This window comes from Equus caballus, chromosome 2 (assembly GCF_041296265.1).
Source record: "Equus caballus isolate H_3958 breed thoroughbred chromosome 2, TB-T2T, whole genome shotgun sequence".
NCBI lineage: Eukaryota > Metazoa > Chordata > Mammalia > Perissodactyla > Equidae > Equus > Equus caballus.
In genome coordinates, this window is record NC_091685.1 from 86,539,660 (window position 1) to 86,559,660 (window position 20,001).

At 40.1% G+C, this 20,001-nt stretch overlaps 1 long non-coding RNA gene across 1 annotated transcript in view; it reads right to left on the minus strand.

The window, feature by feature from the left end:
• LOC138921897 (uncharacterized) overlaps window positions 1-20,001 on the minus strand; it is a 74,924-nt gene that overhangs the window by 30,897 nt on the left and 24,026 nt on the right. Inside the window, exon 2 of the long non-coding RNA XR_011434883.1 lies at window positions 18,387-18,544. This is a non-coding gene — a long non-coding RNA (uncharacterized lncRNA). The remainder of the gene's footprint in view (window positions 1-18,386; window positions 18,545-20,001) is intronic.

Below are 20,001 nucleotides of genomic sequence, written 5' to 3' on the forward strand. Positions count from 1 at the left end.
CCCACAGTACTTCCCTCTGTTGTCTAAGTTTCTGCCTAAAATGATTTGACTGTAGGCCTCCCTACACTTCCCTCTCCTCAATGGTGATGTGGGATAACATGAATAATATCTCTTTCTTGTAGGGCTGCAGTGAAAAGCAAGTGATGTAATTGTATAAACCCCTTAACTTGGTGCCCGCCACATATAATAACTCAATGGCGATGATGATTATTATGGAGTGTGTTAGTTTCCTGGGGCTGCCATACGCAAAGTACCACAAACTGATTGGTTTACAACAGCAGAAATATGTTGTCTCATGGCTCTGGAGGCTAGAAATTTGACATGAAGGTGTGGGCGGGGTTGGTGCCTTCTGAGGCTGTGAGGGAGAACCTGTTCCAGGCCTCTCTCCTGGCTTCTGGTGGTTGGCTGCCCATCTTGGGTGTTCCTCAGCTTGCGGCTCCATCACTCCAGTCTCTGCCTCTGCCATCACCTGGTGTTCTCCCTGTGTGTCTCCATTGTCGTGTGTCTCCATTGTCACCTCTCTGTCTTTTTAGAAGGACAACAGTCATATTGGATTGGGGGCCTATCCTACTCGTACAACTTCATTTTAACTTAATTACATCTGCAAGGATGCTGTTTCCAAATAAGGCCACATCCTGGCGTACTGGAGGTTGGGACTTCAATATATCTCTTCTAGGGGAATGCAATTCAGCCCATGACTTAGAGGATAGGATTTTGTCTTTTGTTATTATCGTTATTACTGTTTGCATCATTTTTGTATTGCCAACTACCAGCACTATGCACGAGGCAGACTGTCACTAAACGCTGGCTGTACAGCAGTTTCTTCAAGCAGTTCAGGCTCAGTCCTCTGCTGGCGGCTTCCTTGTCTCTGTCTAACGCATCCTCAGCCAGAGCAAGTTTCTCCTCTTCTCTCTACCACCACTTCCACCCTAATGACCTCCCGCTCCCCTTGCCACTCTCCGCCATGTCTCCACCATCTCTTCAGCTTCTGCCCACCCACATACGGTGAGGGGGGATGACACAGATGGAAGCAACAGCAGCCTGACCTCACACACTTGCAGGGCACCTATAAGATGAGACTGGCTCTGAGAACCTCCCAGGAAAGTATCTTGCGGTTGCCTAGCCACTCTCACACACCACCCAACCTGCCTCATGCACGCTGGCCGTCCTGGCTACCTGCACATGTTGGCCAGTGGCTGTCCCATGTACAGGAATAACTTGCTTTGCAATCCCTGGCCTTCCTTGGGGTGGCACGCCAATCTTCCTCTATTTCTTTTTCTTTTCCTAATGGTATCCTATTTTAAATGCATAAGGGGAATTTTACTAATTAAAGAAAGCCTGTTGGTCTATCCTGTTGTCAACAGGATAAAGTAATCACTCAGTACTGTATTTTTGGCAAATCCAGATTTTTACATGTGATATAGGTTGGCTTAAAGTGGGAGTGCAACTCGGCATGGCCTTGCAGCTTAAAGACTTGGGTGTGACCATCAGTGAGGGACGAAGTGATGACAGACATATTCGGGCCATTGGTTTCTGACTTCTGTCAGGGCCTGTCTTGCAGGATCTTTTGGTACCTGGGATTCAGTCTCTTCCCTGCCTGGAGGGCGGCCACAGGGGGCCCATGACTCTCTGGATTACTAGGCGGGGTTCCAACGGGCCCCTCCCCAGAGTCTGTGGACTCCCAGGAAGGAGTGCGGCTCTGGATCTGCAAGCCTGTCTGAGCCTCACCCTATATCAGGGCAGCCAACCTCAGGAATTGAATTGACAAGCCCAGAAGAATCTTTATGATTACACCTAGGACCCTGGCTTGGAGGGAAGGAGGAATGGAAAGGGAAGTCCTTTGCCTCCATTTTACAGTTGCCAGATTTAGCAAATAAAAAATACAAGACACCCAGTTAAAGTAGACTCTCAGATAACATCAAATAATTTTTTTTTACCTACCTAACCATTTTTAAGTGTATAATTCAGTAGTGTTAAGTATAGTCATATAACAACAAATAAATTTTTTTTTCTTTGAGGAAGATTAGCCCTGAGCTAACTACTGCCAATCCTTCTCTTTTTGCTGAGGAAGCCTGGCCCTGAGCTAACATCCATGTCCATCTTCCACTACTTTATATGTGGGATGCCTACCACAGCATGGCTTTTGCCAAGCAGTGCCATGTCTGCACCCAGGATCCGAACTGGCGAACCCTGGGCTGCCGAGAAGCGGAACGTGTGAATATAACCGCTGCGCCACCGGACCGGCCCCCAAATAATTTTTAATATAAGTATGTCCCAGTCAGTATTTGGGTCATACTTATACTAAAAAATAATTCATTGTTTATCTGAAATTCAAACTTAACTGGACATCTTTCATCTTATCTGGCAACTCTGCCCCATTTTCCCTATTTCATTTATTTATTTGTTTGTTTGTGTTACTGGTTACTTGTCCCTGCAAAGAGAAACAATCCTCAGGGAATTGAGGCTGTCCTGCTCCCCGACCTCCCAGGTAAGAGGCTGGCAGCCTGGGACACCTACACTAAAAGCTTAGACGATGATTTTGAGCGGTCAAGACCCTGAACAATGTCATAAAGCGGGGACAGAGTTCCTTTAGCATTTCCCATCTCTCTGTAGGGTCTATTTGTCACCCTGGTCCTCCGTGCGCAGCCCCCTTCCAGGTCATTAACTCATCCTAGTCAAGCACTAACTAGTAAGGACAAGGGGTTAGCTGTCAATGTTCTTAACAATATGACCTCCTCTTAGCCATACTTATCTTTTTCCCTTCAATGGACACAACTGATCAAGAAGGAAGGGTGGTGACCAGAGTGACAGCTGTTTCTTATGTGGGGTGGGCCTGTGCAGCCCCAGGGCCATGGGTCCCAAGATACCCATGACGGCTCACCTCTGCTAAGACCCCTCTCCTTGCAGATCTTCTGAGAGAAGGAGTTACTTGCAATAAACTCTTCAAGGACTCCTTGTTTAAAGGCAAATTCAAATCCTCCTTAGTATTCTATTTTTATAGTACTAAGACTCACAGAGTGGAGATAAGAAAAGAAAACCCCAAATGAGAAATCTTTAGAGAATAGCTCCAGGCTCACTTGGTGCAAACCACTTGTCCAGGTGTGTGGAGACAGAGACAGAAAGAGCTTTCTCTTCCTTACTGTACCAGGAGTCCTGGTTAGCTTTAGAAATACCTGCTCAGCTTGTGTGGTTCTAGTGTCCTCAGAGACACAAGTGTGATGGACAATGTTTTAGGTGCCATTAAAATACACACAGTGACCCACATACACAACCAAGTTTTAGCTTTAGAGACTTTTCTTGCAATTGATTATAGTAATACCAAAGTAAACCTTCAAATATCTCCATAGGTTTCCATTTGCAGTTCATTCTAAAACAAACTGATCATGGCCACATGCCAGACCATGTGATAGAAGCTGGGGTATGAAGACAACCAAGATGTGCATCCTCATGGAGATGCTTACGGTCAAATGGCAAATACTGACAAAGCCCCTCACCACTAATCACACCACAGAGCAGTTTGTGCTGGGATAGAGGTGGGCACAGGGTGCGTAGGAACACAGAGGACGGCAATCACCCAACCAGGGCATGGGAGGATTGGGAGAGGTGGGCAAAGAAGGCTTCCTGATGGAGAGGATTCCTGGCAAAGTCTGAGAGAGCAAGTGGAAAGTTAAACAGGGGCATCCCTTCTTTGGCAGAGTGGGCTCTACAACTGAAGCCAACCCGAATGAGGTCTAACACCAGGCAGTAGAGACTTGGCCTGCCACTGTCTCTGGCTCAGCTCTATCGACCCCACTATTTCCGCCCCAGAGTTTCTTTGGAGTCTCCTTTAAGTGAGCCCTACCAGCCATGAGTAGACAGAGAAGTGGAATCCTCTTTCTTGAGCTTTCTATTTATTCATTTTAGCCAAGCAGTTAATTAATTTTGGGAGATTCCCAGAGTGATTCTAGCACTTCCATCCAAACCTCAATTAATGAAAAGCTCCGCTGAGGTTGTTCTCCAGAGCATTCAGATTTGTTCTTTCTTGTTTTAATACTGAATAGGCTGCCTTTGAGGACAGAGGCTTAGGGGGACTTCACGGCTGTTTGCTGGTTTCCATTTTCTGCACCTCAGCTGTAACTAAGGATTTTGACTACCAACTGGGCTTTTAACACTATTTCTCCTCAAGGGTCTGGTCATAAAGGCTGTTTCTAGCTCAAAGAGGCCTTGACCCACCCCTTCTCCTGTAGCTGTTTCCTTCAACAGCCATATCAACATTCATTCTGTTTGCCCACTGAATTCACACTTGGGGGACCTACCAGTCAACTAAAATATGGTAGTCCCCCCTTATCCATGAGGGATACGTTACAAGACCACCAGTGGTTGCCTGAAACTGTGGCTAGTACCAAAACCTATCTATACTATGTTTTTTCCTATACACACATTCCTATGATAAAGTTTAATTTATAAATTAGGCACAGAAAGAGATTAACAACAATAACTAATAATAAAATAGAACAATGATAACAATATACTGTAATAAAAGTCACTGTAGATCTTAGCAACCTTGGCATACAATTTTCTTTCTTTCCTTATTAAATTGAGAACTTTCATCTTTTCACTTAAAGGAAACACTTTAGGGCTGCTCTTTGGCATATCCAAATTGCCAGCATCACTACTCTTATACTTTGGGGCCATTATTAAATAAAATAAGGGTTACTTGAACTCAAGCTTTGTGATACCACTATAGGCGATTGGATAACCCAGACAGCTATTAAGTGACTAACTGGCAGGTAGTGTATACAGTGTGGATGCGCTGGACAAAGGAATGTTTCACATCTCAAGTGGGATGGGGCAGAACAGCGCAAGATTTCATCAAGCTACTCAGAACAGTGCGCAGTTTAAAATTTTTGAATTATTTCTGGAATTTTCCATTTAACATTTTCAGACTGTGATTGACTGTGGGTAACTGAAACCGCAGAAAATGAAATCATGGATTAGCGGGGACTACTGTATCTGAAATTAAGTCAACGGTAAGATTCTTGGGGGATATCTAATAAAACCTCACAAGCAAACCCACCAAGGATCCATTCAAGGACAAGACATGAACCCAGGGGCACCTCAGTCCAAGGAAGAGCAGATGGGGGCAGTTACTACATGTGGGCCCTGAGGATCCCTTTGGGATGAGGGGACTCTGCAGGCATTATACTGCCCCAAACCACACAACTTATATTTAGTTGGAGAGTATTTGCTTGAAGGATATGACAACTAGACACATCAAAACTTAAGGAGAATGACTAGGAATAGCTTGAAATGGGCAAAGGATATCTTTGGACTGAGTATATCTGATGAGGCATGTGGCGTTACAATATCAGTAGCCCTCAGAAGTTCAAGTGTAAAAGGTTCTGCAATTGTCTTCTTCAGTTAATCAATCAACATACTCATACCCTGTCCCCTTCTCTCTCCCTTCTTCATCTTTTCCCTCTTCCTCCCCTCTTTCCTTACTTCCTTCTATCGCTTACCACGGTTTCCCCTCTCTCCCCACCCCTACTCCTACTCGTTATGGAAATGGGTCACATTTTAATGTGGCACCTGCTTGGCTTAGATTTGATTGACTCTGACTTTACCACATCAATCACATCCTTGTCTACTTCACCAAGAAGACAAAACCCAGACTCAGAACCATAACACTCAGGTTAATGAGGCCAAGTCTAAACCAAGAGGCTCAAGGAGATCCTAGGAAAGAGAGTTTTGTAAAGGCCACCTGTGCTGGAAGAACTTATCCAATAAAAAAGAAACGCTACTTTTGAATGGAGGAAGCAAACAAAATTTTAGATGACTAGAAGGATAGGGATCCCTCCAGATGGAGAGGTGAATTATTGCTGCTAGTATGTGGTTTCTCCTGTTCTGAAAAACAAACCTTCACACAATTCAATGGTCCTTTAAGTGCTCTTCCTAGTTCTTCCCTTCCACCACTATCACACTTTCCAACCAGGAGGTGTAAATTCCACTGCTTCTATTTCCCTACCGCCATTCTCTCTTCCTCCTGAAACCTGAGGAAACAGCACCCTCAGGGGCCACTCATTTCTGAATCCTATGTTCACATGTAGTCTTCCTTTCTTTTTCTTTTTTGCTTTCCTTGATAGCAACCAATGATCATCAACTTCTCTTTGAAGCTGTTTCCTTTCTTGGCTTCTGTGTCAAAACCATTCTCTGGTTCTGCTGCTACCCCTCTGGTGTTCCATTGCCACACACACACACACACACTTTTGGTGTACTTGTTTAAGAGACAAATGTCGACTCACTTCACATGTAGACAAATTCTGAACTATTACCAGCTTAAATACATACCTAATGCATTGAAGCTTTCAGAAATAAAATGAGATCTCAAAGCCAAAACAGTAAGTAGGAGTTGAAGCATAAATAGCTCATGGGATTTAAGCCTTAACTGCTGGAAGCTGAGGTTCTAACTCTTGCACGGGGGGAGTCCAAGCCATATGCCCAATGTGCAAGGGGAATTGGAACTGAGCTACCAGAATAAAATTGAGATTCAACAATGGTTACCCATCAGGAAAGAGACTAGAAAAAGTCCACCCATTAGGACAGTGTCAAGAAAACTTGTTTCCCACCTGGACCTTGGGTAGAAAAGTAATCTTTCAAAAAAGTTAGAATCCAGATTGGTGCCAAGCAGGTTGTGATGTAGGGAGCCCAAATCAAGAGATTAACATTAAAAATTGCTCCAGAATCCATTAATCACATAGGATTGTAGGAGAGGCAAGGGAGAATCCAGCTTCTAAAAATGCTTCTGCAACCCAGAGCCTCTGGAACTCCTACAAAAACAATATTCCTGAAGATTACTTCATAGTCAATAGTTAGAAATCACACAAGGAAACAAATCACCACTGGAAGAGTCAAGAATTATAAATAATAGAAAAAAATATGAAAAAGTCTTTAGAATAATTATATCTAAAATATTAAAAGAATATTGAATGTCATAAGGCAAGAGTATAAAAAGTAGTGACGTGTTCCTAAAAAAATAATTTTTTGAAAACCATAGTTATTGATATATAAACATCAATAGACAGGTGGAACCAGGGACAGGATACAGTCAAAGAGAGAATTAATTGCTTCAAAGATAAATCTGAAGATATCACCTTGAATATAGCACAGAGATGAAGAGATAAAAAAATATGAAAGAAAATTTAAGAGACCAAGAGTCTATAATGAAAAGTTTAACATGTTTCAAAAGGAGGAGTGAAAGAGAGAGAATCTTCAAATGGCTGAGACTATTCTAGAATTCAAGAATGACAGGTATTTTTAAATTGAAACAACAGCTGTATTATGAGTTGGATAAATGAAAACAAATCCCCCATGTAGACATGTAATACTGAAACTTCAGAAAAAACACAAAGAAAAATTATAAAAGCTTCTAAAGAGTTAAAGAAGAATATTTTTTAAAAAAAGAAAATTAGAATGACATTTGACTTTATCAGTGATGACAGATTCCACAAAATATGAAATTTTGTCTTCGAAAAACAGAGGGAGGACTTGGGACTAACATGGCAGAGTAGCAAGATCCTGGGCTGGCCACCTCCCATGGACACACCAAAACTATAACTACAGATAAAGCAACGCTCTCTGATAATGACCTGAAGACTAGCAGGAAAGATTTCCCACAAGTAAGGATATAAAGGAAAAGCCAAATTGAGATGGGTAGGAGGAGTGGAGATGTGGTCTGGTTGGGACTCACACACCTAACACAGCGACCCACAGGTGTGAGGGATATCACAAGCCATAAAGATCCTCCCTGAGGAGGGAGGAGTTCAAACCCTATATCCCACTCCCCAGCCTGGGGGACCTGCACTGGGAAGATGAGCCCCCATAACATCTGACTTTGAAAACCAGTGGGGCTTATGTCTCAGAGAGCCAGAAGGCTGTAGGAAACCAAGATTCTGATCTTAAAGGGCACACACACTCACTTCAAGTGCCAGCACAGAGGCAGTAGTTTGAAAAGTGTCTGAGCCATACATGAAGGAGATTCATTGACTAATTTTGGGGTATGCGCCAGAAGGAACTTTCTCCGGGGACAGAGGTTCTAGAGAGTGCCATTTTTTTTGCTCACTTTCTACCTAGCTGGTCCAGTGCTGGCAGGTGCCATTTCTAACTCTCCTCATCTACCTTATTGGCCTCACTGCTGCATTCCTGTGTGCATCTGCTTCAGCCGGTGCTCCTCCAAAGCAGTCTCCTACCCCACAACACCTGGCAGGCAGCCTCAGCCAGTACTGGAATCCCTCCAAAGCGGCTCTTGCCCAGGGGAGGTCCAGCCTCACAAACCAGAGCACCTGCAACAGTCATGGCTGGGTCTTGCAGCCAGCCACAGTGGAGGTCTGCCGCACCCATCAGCATGCCTACAGCTGTCATGACAAGGCCTTGCAGCCAGCTGTGTCATGGGCCAGGCTTGTACACAAGCACACCTGCAGCAAACACAGCCCAGCCACAACAGGAGGGTGCATTTAGCCCACACAAGGGACACCCCTGGATCACCTGGCTCTGATGACCAGGGGCGACCACACTGTGGGCTCCACAGAACAACTTTGTACATAAGGGCAATCCTTCAAGAGCAAGAGACACAGCTGATCTACCTAAAACATAGAAACAAACACAGACAGTTAGGCAAAATGAGGAGACAAAGGAATATGTTTCAAGTGAAAGAACAAGATAAAACCTCAGAAAAAGAACTAAATGAAATGGAGATACCAGATAAAGAGTTCAAAGTAATTGGCATAAAGATGCTCACTGAACTCAAGAGAAGAATGAAGGAACACAGTGAGAACTTCAGCAAAGAGATAGAAAACATAAAAAAGTACCAATCAGAGCTGAAGAATACAATAACTGAAATGAAAAATACACTGGAGGAAATCAACAGCAGATTAGATGATGCAGAAGAATGAATTAGCAATCTGGAAGATAAGGAAGTGGAAATCACCCAACTGGAACAACAAAAAGAAAAAAGAATTTAAAGAAATGAAGATAGTTTAACGGGCCTCTGGGAAAACATCAAACATACTCACATTCACATTTTAGGAGTCCCAGATGGAGAAGAGAGAGTGAAAGGGAGAGAAAACCTATTTGAAAAAAACAATGGCTGAAAACTTCCCTAACCTGGCAAAGGAAACACATATTCAAGTCTAGCAAGCACAGAGAGTTCCAAACAAGATGAATCCAAAGAGACTAACACTAAGACACATTACCATTAAAATGTCAAAAGTTAAAGATAAAGAGAGAATCTTTCATATCTATGCTCATCAGTGATATTGGCCTGTAATTTTCTTTTTGTCTGTTGTCCTTGTCTGGACATACATTTATGATAAAAACTCTGAATAAAATGAATATAGAAGGAAACTACTTCAGGATAGTAAAGGTATATATGACAAACCCACAGCTAACATCATACTCAATGGTGAAAAACTGAAAGCTATTATCTAGGAACATGAACAGATGAGGGTGCCCACTTTTACTACTATTATCTAACATAGTATTGGAAGTCCTAGCCAGAGCAATCAGTCAAGAAAAAGAAATAAAAGGGATCAAAATTGTAAAGGAGGAAGAAAAGCTGGTCATATTTGCAGATGATGTGATTTTATATATAGAAAACCCTGAAGAATCTACCTAAAAACTATTGGAAATAATAAACAAATACAATAATGTTGCAGGGTACAAAATCAACATGCAAAAATCATTTGCATTTCTATACACTAACAACCAAATAGCAGAAAGAGAAATCAAGAACACAATCCCATTTACAATAGCAAAAAAAACCCAATAAAATATCTAGAAATAAATTTAACCAAAGAGGTGAAAGATCTCTACACTGAAAACTATAAAACATTGTTGAAAGAAATTGAAGAAGACACAAAGAAATGGAAAGATATTCCATGCTCATGGATTGGAAAAATTAACATAGTTAAAATGTCCATACTCTTAAAGCACTCTGCAGACTCAATGCAATCTCTATCAGTTCCAAAGACATTTTCAACAGAAATAGAACAAAGAATGCTAAAATTTATATAGAACAACAAAAGACTCCAAATAGCCAAAGCAATCCTGAAAAAAAAGAGCAAAGCTGGAGGTATCATACTCCTTGATTTAAAAACATACTACAAAGTTATAGTAATCAAAACAGCACAGTACTGGCCCAAAAACAGACACACAAATCAATGGACCAGAATCAAGAGCCCAGAAGTAAACCCACATATCAATGGACAGCTAATTTTTGACAAAGGAGTCAAGTGGAGAAAAGAAAGTCTCTTCAATAAATGATACTGGAAAAACTGGACAGCCACATGCAAAAGAGTAAAAGTAGACCATTATCTTACACCATATGTAAACATTAACTCAAAATGGGTTAAAGATTTGAATGTAAGACCTGAAACCATAAAACTCCTAGAAGAAAACATAAGTAGTATGCTCTTCAACATTGGTTTTAGCAATATCTTTTTGAATACTGTATCTCCCCAGGCAAGGGAAACAAAAGAAAAAATAAATAAATAGGGCTACATCAAATTAAAAAGCTTCTGCATGGAAAAGAAAACCATCAACAAAATGAAAAGACAACCTAACAATTGGGAAAAGATATTTGAAAATCACATATCTGATAAGGGGTTAATATCCAAAATATATAAAGAACTCATACAACTCAACAACAAAAAACCAAACAGCCCCATTAAAAAATGGACAAAGTATCTGAACAGATATTTTTCCAAAGAAGATATACAGATGGCCAACAGGCACATGAAAAGATGCACAACATCGCTAAGTATTAGGGAATGCAAATCAAAACTACAATGAGATATCACCTCACATCCAACAAAATGGCTAAAAATAACAAGACAAGAAATAACAAAATTTGGAGAGGATGTAGAGAAAAGAGAACCCTCATACACTGCTGGTGGGAATGTAAACTGGTGCAGCTGCTATGCAAAACAGTATAGAGAGTCCTCAAAAAACTAAGAATAGAACTATCATATAATCTAGCTGTACTACTTTGGTGTTTATCCAAAGAACATGAAAACGCTAATTTGAAAAGCTATTTTCACCCCTATATTCACTGCAGCATTACTGACAATAGCCAAGACTTGGAAACAACCTAAGTGCTCATCTGTGGACAAATGGATAAAGAAGATGTGGTATATATGTACAATGGAATACTACTCAGCCATAAAAAAAGATGAAATCAGGCCATTTGTGACAACATGGATGAACCTTGAGGGTATTATGCTAAGTGAAATAAGTCAGATGGAGAAAGCTAAATACCGTATGATTTCACTCAAAATTGGAAGATAAAAATAACAACAACAACAAACAAACATATAGATATAGAGATTAGATTGGTGCTTACCAGAAGGCAAGAGGGGAGAGGGGAGGGTGAAAAGAGTAAAAGGGCACATTAGTGACTGATGGTAATTAGTCCTTGGGTAGTGAATACAATGTAGTCTCACAGAAATAGAAATATAATGATGTACACCTGAAATTTATATAATGTTATACACCAATGTTACCTCAATAAAAAATAAACATTAGAAAAAAGGAGAGAGAATCTTAAAAGCAGCAAGAGCAAAACAACTAGTTACATATAAGGGAACCCCTATAAGGCTATCAGCTGACTTTTCAGCAGAAACTTTACAGGCCAGAAGGGGGTGGCACAACATATTCAAAGTGCTGAAGGGAAAAGTCTTACAACCAAGAATATTCTATTGAAGGAGAGATAAAGAGTTTCCCAGACAAGCAAAAGCTAGAGGAGTTCACCACCACTAAACCGGCTTTATAAGAAATGTTAAAGGGACTGCCTTAAATGGGAAAAGACCGTAACTAGAAATATAAAAATTGAGAAAGAAAAAAATCTCACTGATAAAGGCAAATATATTGTAAAGTTAGTGGATCAACTCCCTATTTAGCTAGTATGAAGGTTAAAAGACAAAAGTAGTAAAATTATTCATATCTACAATAAGTAGTTAAGGGATACACAAAACAAAAAGATGTGAAGTATGACACCAAAAACATAAAAAGTGGAGGGGTGGATAAAAATCCAGTGCTTTTAGAATGTGCTCAAACTTAAGTGACCATCAACTTAACAAAGACTGCTATCGACATAAGTTGTTATATAAGAACCTCATGGTAACCATAAACCAAAAACCAATAATAGATAGAAAAAACAAACAGAAAGGAATACAAACATATCGCTAAAGAAAGTCATCCAATCACAAGGGAAGAAAGCAGGAGAAGAAGAAAGAAACAGAGAAAAACTACAAAAACAATCAGAAAATAATTACTAAAATGGCAGTAAGTACATACCTATCAATAATCACTTTAAATGTGAATGGTCTAAACGCTCCAATCAAAAGACATAGGGTGGCTGAATGGATAAAAAAACAAGACTCATATACATGCTGCCTACAAGAGACTCACTTCAGATCTAAAGATACACACAGACTGAAAGGGAGGGGATGAAAAAAGATATTCCATGCAAATGGAAACGAAAAGAACACTGGGTTAGCAATACTTATAGCAGACAAAATACACTTTACAACAAAGACAGTAACAAGAGACAAAGAAGGGCATTACATAATGATAAAGGGATCAACCCAACAAGAGGATATAACACTTGTAAATATATTTGCAGCCAATATAGGAATGTCTAAATACATAAAGACATAAAAGGAGAAATTGACAGTAATATGATAATAGTAGGGGACTTTAGCACCCCATTTACATCATTAAATAGATCATCCAGACAGGAAATCAATAGGGAAGCATTGGCCTTAAAGGACATATTAGACCAGATGGACTTAATAGATATATACAGAACAGCATTCCATCCCCAACAGCAGAATACACATTCTTTTCAAGTGGACACGGAACATTTTCCAGGATAGATCACATTAGGCCACAAAGCATGTCTCAACAAATTTAAAAAGACTGAAATCATATCAAGCATCTTTTCCAACCACAGTGGTATGAGACTAGAAATCAACTACAAGAAGAAAACTGGAAAAAACACAAACACATGGAGACTAAAAGACATGCTACTCAATAAGCAACAGGTTATTGAATAAGTCAAAGAGGAACTAAAAAAATACTTTGAGAAAAATGATGATGGAAACTCAATGTTCCAAAATCTATGGAATGTGACAAAAGCACTTCTAAAAGGGAAGCTTATAGTGGTACAAGCTTACCTCAAGAAACAAGAAAAATCTTAAATAAACAATCTAACTTTATACCTAAAGGAACTAGAGAAAGAAGAACAAACAAAACCCAACGTCAGTAGAAGGAAGGAAACAACAAAGGTCAGAGTGGAAATAAATGAAATAGAGACCAAAAAAACATAGAAAAGATTGATGAAACTAAGAGCTGGTTCTTTGAAAAGATGAACAAAATTAATAAACATTTTGCCAGACTCAAGAAAAAAAAAAAGAGAGAAGACCTAAAAAATAAAGTCAGAAATGAAAGAGGAGAAGTTACAACCCACACCACATAAATACAAAGGATCATAAGAGATTACTACAAACAATTATATGCCAACAAATTGGACAATCTAGAAGAAATGGATAAATTCCTAGAAACATACACTCTTCTAAGACTGAATCAGGAAGAAATAGAAAAACTGAACAGACCTATCACTAGTGATGAAATTGAAACAGTAATCAAAAAACTCCTAACAAACAAAAGTCCAAGACCAGATGGCTTGACAGGTGACGTCTACAAAACATTTAAAGAAGAATTAATACCTATCCTCCTCAAACTCTTCCAAAAATTTGAAGAGGAAGGGATGCTTCCAAACTCATTCTATAAGGCCAGCATTACCCTGATACCAAAACCAGATAAAGACACTACAATAAAAGATAATTACAGGCTAATATCCCTGATGAACATAAATGCAAAAATTCTCAGCAAAATATTAGCAAACCAAATTCAGCAATGCATTAAAAGGATCATACACCATGATCAAATGGGATTTATCTCAGGGATGCAGGGATGGTTCAGTATTGACAAATCAATCAATGTGATACACCAAGTTAAAGAATAAAAGTTAACAAAATGAAGAATAAAAATCATATGATCATCTCAGTAGATGCATAAAAAGCTTTCGACAGACTTTAACATCCATTTACGATAAAAACTCTCAGCAGAGTGGGTATGGAAGGAACATACCTCCATACACTAAAGCTAATATATGACAAACTCACTGCTAACATCATACTCATTGGTGGAAAGCTGAAAGCATTTCCTCTAAGATCAAGAACAAGACAAAGATGCTCACTCTCATCGCTTTAATTCAACATAGTATTAGAAATCCTAGCCACAGCAATCAGACAAGAAAAAGAAATAAAAGGCATCCAAATTGGAAAGGAAGAAGTAAAACTGTCACTGTTTGCAGATAACGTGATACTATATACAGAAAACTCTAAAGGCCCCACCAAAAAACTATTAAAAAACTACTAATAAATGAATTCAATAAAGTTGCAGGATACGAAATTAATATAGAGAAGTCTCTTTCATTTCTATACACTAAGAACAAACTATCAGAAAAAGAAATTAAGAAAACAATCCCATTTACAATTGCATCAAAAAGAATAAAATATCTAGGAATAAATCTAACTGAAGAGGTGACAGACCTGTATTTTGAAAACTGTAAGACATTGGTAAAAGAAACTGAAGAAGACACAAATAAATGGAAATATGTATTGTGTTCATGGATTGGAAAAATTAATATTGTTAAAATGTTCATACTATCCAAAGCAATCTCCAGATTCAATGTAATCCCTATCAAAATAACAATGGCATTTTTCATAGACCTACAACAAGAAATCCTAATATTTGTATAGAACCATAAAAGATCCCAAATAACCAAAGCAATGGACATTAAAATTGCCTACACTCTCATAATCCAGACATTTCCACTCAATATTTTAGTGCATATACTTCTTGATTTTACTTCTGTCTATTTTAACATGGTTGAAATCATTCTGTTGTTTGATATGTTGTTACCTTCTCTTTCCTCTTTAAAATGATTGATGGCTGCTATCGCTACCGTAGAAGTGACCCAGAGGGAACAAGGGAGGGAGGTATCATTTTCTACTTTATAGTAAGGACTAAGGATGTCCTACCAGGAGATAATCCTTTGCGTATATTCTGAACATCTTTATTGCTGTAAACAACAATCACAAGCATTACTGTTCACAGTTTATAGTCATCGCCCTGTGACTGCCCTCAAGTAGCTTACCATCTAGTTAGGATAACACAGTGTCTCTTTTTGGCCCCCCAGCCTTCAGCCATCCCTCCTCCCCTTCATAATGGTTCCTTGCTCGCCCTTTTGGTGAGTTCTCATTCTGTATAGTTTGGGTGAGAAATAATTCTTGCCTCTTCCCACCCCAACCTACAATAAGGTAGCCAGATCCTTACATAATTTAGACCTGGCTCAGAAGACACTTTTCTGGAACTTTCATTCTTGAGCAAGTAGCCAAGGACAGAGGTACCGTTGGTGGTCATTCATCCCACACAGCAATACCAGCTTGTGGACCAAACTCCTACTGAGAGACCATTGCTGGGCTTCTTGGGATCCAACTTTTCAAGGCAATTGGTTTCTGCCCATTTCAATACCTAGTCTTCCAGGTTCCCAGTGATCCCATGAGCCCCTATATCCTTCTGGTCAAGTATCTTTTTACTTAAGCTAACTTGCAAACAAACACCCAGTCTGAAACACTGCAGGTAAGTAACAAAATGAGATCAGTCCTGAGGGACAAGAAAGCAATACTATCAGTCAGAGTAAGATGGATGGAGAGATGTGGGGAGGCCCGAATGAGTCTGTGGAAGCCTGGGGCGTAACAGGCGCTGAGGAGGTTTGCGGTAGCCAGATCAAAGCCTTAGGCTGCTTTGAACTCTGTTATCAATAGACTGGGAATGAACTTGCTTTTCAAAAGCTTTTGTATGGCTATTCCTCCCCAACGAGAAAGGAAAAAATTATGACCAGTAAAAAGATAAATTTTATTTAAAATTTTTTTCTACATTGAAAATGATAAAACATTGCTGAGAGAAACTATAGAGCTAAACAGTGGAGACATCTATCAAGTCTCAGTACTGTCATTATGTCAGTTCTATCCCCAAATGATGTATAGCTTTAATGAAATTCCAATTAGATGCCAGTAGGGAATGTGTGGGTATGTGTGTGACAGAGACAGAGAAACAGAGAGACAGAGAGGGAGAATTGGCAAGCTAATTGTAAAATTTGTATGGCAATGGAAAAGATCTAGAATAGCCAGGATAACCTTGAAGGATAACATCAGAAGATTTATACTAGCAGATATTAAGATTTATTATAAAGCTACAGTAGTCAAGCCAGCATGATATTGGCACAAAGACATTCAAATAGGGGCTGGCCCCGTGGCCGAGTGGTTGAGTTCGCGCGCTCCGCTGCAGGCGGCCCAGTGTTTCATTGGTTCGAATCCTGGGCGCGGACATGGCACTGCTCGTCAGACCACGCTGAGGCAGCGTCCCACATGCCACAACTAGAGGAACCCACAACGAAGAATACACAACTATGTACCGGGGGGCTTTGGGGAGAAAAAGGAAAAAATAAAATCTTAAAAAAAAAAAAAAAAAAAAAAAAAAAAAAAAGACATTCAAATAGATCCATGGAACAGAATTTAGGGCCCAGAAACAGACCCACACATATACATTTACTTTATGACAAAGGCACTCCTGCAACTCAGTGAGGGAAAGAATGGTCCTTTTAATAACCAGTCCTGGATCAATTGTGTATCTGTATGGGAAGAATGAACTTTGACCCTACTTAACACAAATTAATTCAAAATGGATTACAGATCTTAACGTGAAAGGTAAAACAACAAAGTTTCTAGAAGAAGACATAGGAGACTATTTTCCTGACTTAGGTGTCGTGAAGTCAAAGATTTCCTAAGTAGGCATAAAAGGCACTGACCATTAAAAATAAGGTTGATCCATTGGACTACGTTAAACTTAAGAACCTTGGCTTCATCAAAAGATAACATTGAGTGAAGAGGCAAACCACAGACCAATGGACGCTCACAATACATATATCTGACAAAGTGTTAGTGTCCAGAGTATGTAGAGTGCCTACAAATAAAAAAAAAAAAGATAATTCAGCTTTTTAAATGAGCAAAAGACTGAAGCAGGCACTTTGCAAAAGAAGATGTTCAAAGAGCCAGTAAGCACATAACAGTTACTTAACGTCAGTACTGCATCAGGAGATGCTAATTAAAATCACTATGAAATGCTATTATACACCCACCAGAATGACTAAAATGAAAAGGCCAACAAGGCAAAGTATTGATAAAGTTATTGAGCAATTAATACACTCATCCTGAGCTAGTGGGAGTGTAAATTACTACAACCATTTTGGAAAACTGTTGGGCAATCTTTACTATAGCTAAACGAGGCTTACCCTGGGCCCCAGCAATCCTGCTGCTAGGTGTACAGTCAAGAGAAATGAGCTTGCCCACCAAAAGACATGGACAAGAATTTCCACAGCAGATTAATTCAAAGTGGCCAAAAATTGGAAACAACTCAAATGTCCATCAACAGTGGAATGGATAAATTATGGAATATTTATAAAATGGAAAACACACAGTAATACAAAATAAGTATTGTTACACACAGCAAGAAAGAACCTCACAGACATGTGAGACAAGCAAAAGGAGCCACACACTAAAGGGTACACATTGTATGATTCCATTCATATGAATTTCAGGAACAGGCAAAACTGATCCATAGTGACAGAAGTCATTAAAGTCATTTTATCTGTGGTGGCAGTTGGTATTAACAGGGAAGGAGCATTAGGGAGCATCAGAGAGCTTCTGGGATGTTGAAAATATTTTCTATCTTGAACTGGGAGTTGGGATATATGCATATCCTTGTGTGTGTGTTACGCAAAAGTTCCCTGGGTTATACACTATGTTAAAATGTATACAATGGGCTAAAATCTGTGCTTCTCCCTGTATATATATGATGTTTCAATAAAAAATAAACTCTTTGAGAGAGGAATCTATTGCACCCCAAAGAATAATTGTAGTCCTTCTAGATAAACAGGAAGAAAAAATGGAAAACTTTTCTGGGAAAAATGTGGTGGACCCAGGAACCAGAAAAAATTCATTTTTAACTTCATACATGCAACTTGTTGCTGGTAAACTTCCACGCAAGTACAGCCCAAGAATTTGCAGAGAACTTTTATAATCTACCCGTTGGTGGGTACAAAACAATTCAATAGTGAGAACAAACTTAGTCTCAAGGGAAAATGAATTTCTACAGGGAAAACTTTGTGGGGAAAGAAAGGAAATGGCCAGACTTCAACAGAGTTTTTGAACTGGGGTGGGGGTTACCTGGTCGAGGAGGAGGAAATCTTCCAGGATCCTCCATCCTTTCTAAAATCTGAGCTCCCCGACCCTCCACTGCTGGAGCCTGGAGGCATCAAGGGATGGGCATTCCGAGGGAGTCAGGTGCAAGAGGCCCTCATCTTGCAGTAACAGACTCATTCAAGCTACAGAAAGAAGAGAAACAAATGTTAAGAAAATAAAAGTCAAGGTGTTGAATTCTGTGAATCGTTGGGAGAAACAGTTTATTGCTCTCTGCAGTAAGCAGGTCAGCCAGGATGCCAGGATATGATTATGGAGTATGTGGCAGTAGGGATAAAGTTCCTAACAGGAAAGAGGAAGAAGACCCAGTTTAGAGCCAAGACAGGGGTCTCCTCTGGCCACCTCTGGCTGAAGTCCTCAAAATGTCCTGGTGGAGTGGGATTGGGAATTATTGTCACCCTCATTATCATTGTCATTAATACCTAACTGTGCTAAGTGTTTTACATACACTTCTCATTTAATCCACAGTAGTCCTACGCGTTTGAAGTAGAACCATTCTTATCCCTATTTTACATATGAGGAAACTGAGGCTTAAGAAGGTGAAGCAACTTGTTCAAGATCAACCCAGTTCGTTAATACCAGAACAACCCCCTAGTTATACCTGTCTGATCTGTTGCCACACCCAACTTGCAGGAGGTGGTCCAGCCCAGAGAGGGTGTGGATGTTGAGGCTGTGGTCAGGCCAGGATCCTGGTACCAAGCCAGGAAGGTCACAGGGTCTGAGGGTGAGGGCAAGATCACATCTAGTACTTTAGGTGGCAACAGTCCTGGCTATGCAAGGTCTCTTGGCTGGTAGTGGCAGAGTTGCACTAGAGCTTCTCCATTGCAGGGTCGTGGGCTTTGATAAAAGAATGAAAATAAGTGGAGGCTTGGCATTGTAAGAGTGGATTTCAAATTGATTGCGTCTGTAGAGAGTACCCAGAGGGAAGCCTGGGCAAAGGGCACTTGGAGGGATGCAGAAAGAAAGTATCAAGGACCAGGAAGTGACCCTGCTAGGAGGGGAAACTTCCCAACAGATGCCAACTCAATGTAGCAGATCACACTTAAAATATCGAACGGGCCTGATGAGATGATTTTGCACTTATGATGACAGGAAGAGATGGCTCAGAATCAAAGACTGCAGTTCCAGGAGAAAAGGCATTGTGTCGATGCAAATAATCCATAACCAACCTATAAATCAAAATTGGGGTGAGTTGATTATGAGCCAGAGTGAGGATTATAAGCCAGGAAGGCCTTAGAAGTCGTTCTGGAGAAGCATTGGTTTCAGTAAAGTCTTATATCTTTTTAGAACAAAGAAGATACATTAAACACATCCAGGATACATTTTCAAAGAGGTATTCAGTTGCAAATTAGCAAGTCAACATGACTTGGTGCCAGGAAAAGGACTAATCCGGGCATTATCAATAGGGCATTACCAATAGGGTGTAGGAGGGGAAGTATGCATTCTTTTTTTTTTGAGGAAGATTAGCCCTGAGCTAACATCTGCTGCCAATCCTCCTCTTTTTGCTGAGGAAGACTGGTCCTGAGCTAACATCCATGCCCATCTTCCTCCCCTTTATATGTGGGACGCCTGCCACAGCATG